This window comes from Neophocaena asiaeorientalis, unplaced genomic scaffold, assembly GCF_003031525.2.
Source record: "Neophocaena asiaeorientalis asiaeorientalis breed wild unplaced genomic scaffold, Neophocaena_asiaeorientalis_V1.1 scaffold7, whole genome shotgun sequence".
Taxonomy (NCBI): Eukaryota; Metazoa; Chordata; class Mammalia; order Artiodactyla; family Phocoenidae; genus Neophocaena; species Neophocaena asiaeorientalis.
In genome coordinates, this window is record NW_020185337.1 from 19,264,175 (window position 1) to 19,269,562 (window position 5,388).

The following is a 5,388-nucleotide window of genomic DNA, read 5'->3' on the forward strand; positions in this document are numbered from 1 at the left end:
CTGCTAGCACCCAGCTCGCTCCCGGAACGCGTCTGAAGAGGACCGCCGCTGCCGAGCCTGCCCGAGCCATCGGTGTGGCGCCGGGAGCCGCTAAAAAGCACAGGGCAGGCAGTGGCCCCGCCGCGCCGGGGAGAGCCGGGCGACAGCAGGTAGGCGACCGGCGGCCGCGGGAGGAGCCGCCCCCCCGGGGCCACCTCTGCCCGGCGTCCAGCCGTAGGGGACCGGAGCTTTGCGGTGTGCTCAGTACCGATGGGAGGTGGATTCGGTCCCACATTTTGCCAGGTGGTCCTTTTTGCCTGTTGCTCTCGTCCCCATCCCAGCCTGAGCTCCAGGAGGGGCCGTCTTTCTCGCAGGTGATGAATTTCTCGGCAAGGTCATTGCTCCCTTAGGCTCTGGCTTTGAAGGTAAAAGAGAGAAGACGCCTGCTGTCCTTGTTCTTGGGAGAAGTATTTATAATCAATCAGGTCTGCACACTGTGAATATCCAGATAGGGAGTGTGTGTGTGTGTGTGTGTGTGTGTGTGCGCGCGCGCGCGCGCGCGCGTGTTTGGCAATACTACACAGGCATTTTTCTCATTTTCCTACGCTTATTCCCTTTAAGGGAAACATACTATCGTTATATATAATATACATGCGTTTGTGTGCATGTGTATCCACGCATTTACACATATACAGTTTTTCTTGAGAAAGGCGGAGAGAGAAGGGCGGGCAGAGGTTGATAAAGGGAAATCATTGCAGAGACCTGTTTAGTATCCAGAGGTGAACTTTGGAACCACACTGAATAAGGGTAGAGGCTAGAGGCTATAAACAGTTCTTCGGAGATGGATTTTAGAAAAGAAATCACTGCAGAACACTGTCAGCCAATACACAGACAGATCCTTATGCCAACCGGGCAGATCTACAAGATACAGGCAAGATTTCAGACGCAACAATGGACAGTGAGGGCGGGTCAGGGTGGGGGGTGGGGAAGAGAGGAATTTAAACACTGGAAAGTGAATTTTGGATGGTGGAAGGCGGCAAAGCCCCAAAGGGTTTCAAGGGCTTTTCGGAGGGGCGTTGGGAGAAATCTCAGCTTGGGGTGTAGGTAGTTCAAGGTTAAGATGATGTGAAGGTCCAGAAAGCAGCACAGGTGGTGGGAAAAAGGCAATGATTTGGAGGAGGGGAGAAACGAAGCTCTGAAAGTCACCAAGAAGCTACCGCCTTTTTTTAAGGTATCCTCTTCTTCCTGTTCAGGCAATACCTTGGATATGCTCCATGTAAATATTTTTCACAACACATTGGTTAAAGAGCCATTGGACCATGTTTTCATTTTGGTTTTGCGAAGAATCTGGGTCATGGTGGGACTGGAAGAAACTGAAGCGTTTACAGCACCAGCAAGATTTGGAGAGAGAGTTGATTAAGGCTTTAGCTTCATGAAGTATTTACACATCTCTTGCGTGGGCTTTTGTTTGCTCTTGTTGGTACTGCTACATATTTTACTTTGATAATGCTTTGAGTGTACTTCTCCCGAATGGGCCTATTTTCCAGTTATAAACTATTCTTTCTCTTCCATTGTGTTCACCACTGGCCTGCCCTGAGTAACAACTGTGGGAATAAAGATACATGAGTCACAGCTTAAAGAAGAAAATCTTCTCTGTTGTTATCTGGGAATGGCAGGAATTTATATTAGAGAATATTCTTTTGAAATAGGATCACGAAGAACATTTTTTCAAGCTTTTCGGTGCGTTTAGTGGAGGGGATAGGTTGTTGATTCATAAACAGAAAAAAGAAGTAGTAATTACCATGGCAAGCCTAGATGTTATATCATCGGAATTTATTTTGGAAACAGTGCAGAGGAACTCATAGAGATCCTTGTAAAGTGTGTTTTGGTGCAGTGAGGCTTCACCTAATCACTAATTAGACTTTTATGAAAATGATGAGGGCAAAATTGCAAGTGTATAGCTTCATATTGGAAACAGAGGACTAAGGCATGATATGAATCAGAAGTGCCTCAATTGGAGGGCAGGGTGGGCTCCAACAAGCAGTTTTAAAATCTGGGTGTTTTTTTTTAAAATTGCCTTAAAACAAATACACTTGCCCAATACGCTTATTTGTCCTTTCAACATTTCCTTGGTTGTGCCCTAAATGAACTTGAAAGAATGTATTAGACACAGCTATCCTTCACCGTATGAATTTCCAGTCACAAAAGCTGCAGCCTTCAGGGAAGTGCTGAAATATTGATCATAGAATCACAAAATCATGAATAGGGACCAAAATATACAGAGGCCCGGGAAGAACAAGCAGCTCTAGGTGGTTGAAAAACTGTGAGGATATAAAGATGGAAAGATGGCGATGGAGAAGGAAGTGGCTCCATCCTCAAACTGAAGTCCAGAAGAGCTGCTAACTCATCTGGTCAGGAGACCATTTGATCCAGACAAGTTAGGTAAATGCATTCATATTGAGGCTCTATGTTGTTCATATTACCCAAGTTTATCTCTTTCAACTATGTAGAAGCCATGTTTACCTTAATTTACAATAGCCTGATTAAAAGGGAGCTATGTCCTTGAGAAAGTCAGAATTCTCTGTGCCTCAATTTCTTCATCCACAAAATGTCTACCAGCTACTGTGCATAGTGTGAAAATAAAAGAGAATGAGGGAATGGAGATTTGAGTATTATAGAAATGCAGGGAGTCTTTATGACAGCATTGCTCAGGGCGAAAGAATAGAAAACACTTGTATATTCCAAGCATTTAATTGTCCCAGATGACTCCAAAAGGCAAAAAAAAAAAAAAAGTACTCAGGAAAAGCCCAAAGGCCACAGATAATTATAAAATTACTTAAAGTGAAGGAAATTATATACAGCAATCCCAGAGTAATTAATAATTGCCCTTCTAGAACTGGTCACAGCCCGTTGTGAAGTCAGTTTACTGGGTCTGATAGCACTTTTATTTTTGAAAAACAAAATAGAGTAAAACAGAATAGGCGGGCAAATAAGTATTGTTCTTGGAACTTTTAAATAGATACCTATATGTATAAACACATCAGACTATGATAAAACGTGTATCTTATTATGCATCGCTTCAGAAAGTCCAAAAGCTACTGCTTTAAGTGATACAAAGAAGAGATGCTTCCAGTTTGCAAGAATCTGAGAGTCAACTAGAGATCTACTACACAAGCATTTATGCCATATTCTGAATAGCAAACTGGTCTTGAGAAAGGCAAGGGATCATAATTTACCAGTAAATTCATGGCAGTAAAGTCAGAAGAGAGGGAGATACTTGGGGACTGAATTAGTCTAGAGAAAGTTCAAAGTGGAGGTGGAACTTGAGGTAGTTTATGAAAGATGGATGGGTCTGGGTGGGCAGTGAGCAAAGGGTGGTGATATAGGAGGAGGAAGTAAAGGAGGGGGTGGGGTAATGTGAGGTTTATTTAAGTCACTTAGAAACGAAAAAAATGATTATTGAGTTGGGAGGGAGAGAATTACAGCAGAATTTCTGTTTAGACTAAAATATGACTCAAAAATCACTTATTTCTATAATTTATTTTCTATCTAAGATTTCTTTTCCTAATCCTGGTACTTTAGGAAAATCTAGACGGAAGGGCCACAATGTCAGTCATTAATCTCTTATTTCCTGCCATCTTTTTATTTCTTTTGCAATAATTTAATGGCTAAGGCTTGTTTCAAATGAATTTAATGGTCGAATTATTGATGTTATGTGATACACCACATTACAGCTTGATTATTTCATTTCTCAGAACGCAAGTATAGTCATTGGCACAGAGGGTCAAGGGTGATCAAGTGATTGCCATAAATAGAGCAAACCGCTTCTATCGTTTTCAACAAGTCTTCCTTCTTGAGTGCCTTGTAGGTGTAACCCCCGTGCTAGGCACTGGCAGCTCTGTGAAGATGAATCAGACTACTTGGTGCTCAGAATCCCGAAAGGAAGGGCAGAAACTACCAGATTTTCTCCTTCAGTCGCTCTATGACTTGTCCATCATTCTAGCTAAATATGTAAATACGTTTACATGCACTTTGAGAAATTAACATTAGAACGTTTTGCTATAGCTAAATAGTTATTTTGAGGAGGTAAAATCAGAGGAAAAAAGTCATTACTTGTGTTTCTGAAAACTTTTGGGGGGCTACTCTCAGCTCATGCCGTCCTTCCTAAGCAATAAAACAATCTTACGATATTGATATCCTCTCGAATAAAGCTGTACCTTTAAGCAGGAGAACCACTGCCAGTTAAAACAGAGACTCATGTGCGTCGATTAATTGATTTGAAAGGCAGTCAAATACGGAAATTCACTTTTTTGTAAAGATGTCCTGGACTCCTCTTTCATCTTTCTCCACATCAGAATGTTTAGACTAGTGATAATCTAACTTTTTTGCATGAGTCAAGTGTGGAATAATAAAAACATTTAGAGGCTGCATTTGAATTGAAAAGGTATTTGTTGAATTTCATGGGGGAAGATGTATATACATATATATACATACTCTTACAATTCAGATTACTCTCTGGAATGCCAGTGAGAAAAATTTTCGCAGCCTTTTATCTGGGCATGTTAGAGTTGGCAATACAGTAGCAGCTTTCTAATTTTTCATGTCTGTAATTAGACTGTCAGCTTTACTTTGAAGCTAGCAGTGTAACTGAGGGCCCGAATTATTATCTTCAGTCAGTAATAACTGACCCTTAGCTGGAGGGTTAAATGCTATGACCTGTGGAATCTGAATCCAAATCTGTAGGTAGGACTTGAAATCTGTATTCTGTAATGGTCCCCAAAGGATGTCAATAGCCAGCCTTGGACACCCCTGTTTAGTCCTGCTTTTATATACAAGGAAGTAGACAGATTACAGGTGAGTCCCAGACAAATTAATAAATTGTCCTAAATCACTCTTAGAACTGGGGCAAAACAATCTAGACCTCCTCTTTCTAATTCTCCACTAATGGGAGGAGGGACAGACCTGAAGTGAGGGTCTGGGAGCTCCTCCGTGGTAGGGGGAGGGAAGTCAAATTTCTCCTGCAGTCCTTCCTCCCAAATTGCGAGTCAATGCAGTGAGCTCTGTCTCAAGGGTCTGATGTGGCAGAAAAATTGTGGGGATCAGCTGTGTGATCTGAGGCCAGGTGCTTTCTTGGCCTTACACACCAGATTCAATTTTAAAATATTAATTCTTGGGTCCTAAACCCAGTGGGTACCCAAGCCATCCCTAGGAAGACTGCTTGAGTCAGTAGTCACAGCCTGTGACACTGGCAGAAGCAAGCAATCCCTGAAAAAAACTCAAGGCCAGAGAGTAAAAATCCACAAAGTAACAAGTGCCTCTAGGGACCTCAGGACTGTTGCTAATTCAGTAACAGGAGGCATAGGAGTTGCAGAGAATCCTTTTTTTTTTTTTTTTTTTTTTTTGATATAT

The 5,388-nt window shown here is 42.1% G+C and overlaps 1 protein-coding gene across 1 annotated transcript in view; it reads left to right on the plus strand.

Annotated features, from left to right (window-relative positions):
• The first annotated feature begins 97 nt into the window (after positions 1 to 97).
• The window catches only part of GPRIN3 (GPRIN family member 3), a 64,753-nt gene continuing 59,462 nt past the window's right edge, over positions 98 to 5,388 (plus strand). The window contains exon 1 of the mRNA XM_024736126.1: positions 98 to 149. The gene's annotated coding sequence lies outside the window, so the exon portion shown is untranslated. The remainder of the gene's footprint in view (positions 150 to 5,388) is intronic.